Source organism: Triticum dicoccoides, unplaced genomic scaffold (assembly GCF_002162155.2).
Source record: "Triticum dicoccoides isolate Atlit2015 ecotype Zavitan unplaced genomic scaffold, WEW_v2.0 scaffold91532, whole genome shotgun sequence".
NCBI classification, from domain to species: domain Eukaryota; kingdom Viridiplantae; phylum Streptophyta; class Magnoliopsida; order Poales; family Poaceae; genus Triticum; species Triticum dicoccoides.
This window is the reverse complement of record NW_021309966.1, coordinates 1-1,014: the sequence shown is the minus strand read 5'-3', so window position 1 is coordinate 1,014 and position 1,014 is coordinate 1. Positions and strand designations below refer to the sequence as shown.

General features: G+C 47.8%; 2 non-coding genes across 2 annotated transcripts; both read left to right on the top strand.

Moving 5' to 3' along the window:
* Positions 1-129: 129 nt before the first annotated feature.
* On the top strand, positions 130-248 carry LOC119348404. The gene has a single exon (XR_005168930.1). It is a non-coding gene; the product is annotated as a 5S ribosomal RNA (ribosomal RNA).
* A 367-nt stretch (positions 249-615) lies between these two features.
* LOC119348405 lies at positions 616-734 on the top strand. The gene has a single exon (XR_005168931.1). It is a non-coding gene; the product is annotated as a 5S ribosomal RNA (ribosomal RNA).
* Positions 735-1,014: the final 280 nt, after the last annotated feature.

The following is a 1,014-nucleotide window of genomic DNA, read 5'->3' as shown; positions in this document are numbered from 1 at the left end:
GGGAGAGTAAGTAGTATAGGACATTATCCATTGTTAGGGAACGGTTGTAATGGTAGTGAGAATGTAGAATCGTCTTTGGAGCGGACCTGGGAGTGGCAAGCATAAGGGACGAAGACGGGGAAACATGTCGGATGCGATCATACCAGCACTAAAGCACCGGATCCCATCAGAACTCCGAAGTTAAGCGTGCTTGGGCGAGAGTAGTACTAGGATGGGTGACCTCCTGGGAAGTCCTCGTGTTGCATTCCTTTTATAATTATTTTTTGCGCCTTGTGACAAACATATCGCACGTGCGCGATATATATTAATCCCGTTATATTATTTTTGACGTTTGCGATATGTTTAAGCTCGATGCTCATTGCTCGCGCGTCTTGGGGCGGCTTTGTGGCGCGAAGAGCGCTTTCTGAAAGAGGTGGAAAAAACTCGTGTTGCTGCGGTATGGACGGAGGGGTGGAAACCGTGGAAAACTCGTCTCCGTGATTGAGCGGGAGAGTAAGTAGTATAGGACATTATCCATTGTTAGGGAACGTTTGTAATGGTAGTGAGAATGTAGAATCGTCTTTGGAGCGGACATGGGAGTGGCAAGCATAAGGGACGAAGACGGGGAAACATGTCGGATGCGATCATACCAGCACTAAAGCACCGGATCCCATCAGAACTCCGAAGTTAAGCGTGCTTGGGCGAGAGTAGTACTAGGATGGGTGACCTCCTAGGAAGTCCTCGTGTTGCATTCCTTTTATAATTATTTTTTGCGCCTTGTGACAAACATATCGCACGTGCGCGATATATATTAATCCCGTTATATTATTTTTGACGTTTGCGATATGTTTAAGCTCGATGCTCATTGCTCGCGCGTCTTGGGGCGGCTTTGTGGCGCGAAGAGCGCTTTCTGAAAGGGGTGGAAAAAACTCGTGTTGCTGCGGTATGGAGAGAGGGGTGGAAACCGTGGAGAACTCGTCTCCGTGATTGAGCGGGAGAGTAAGTAGTATAGGACATTATCCATTGTTAGGGAAC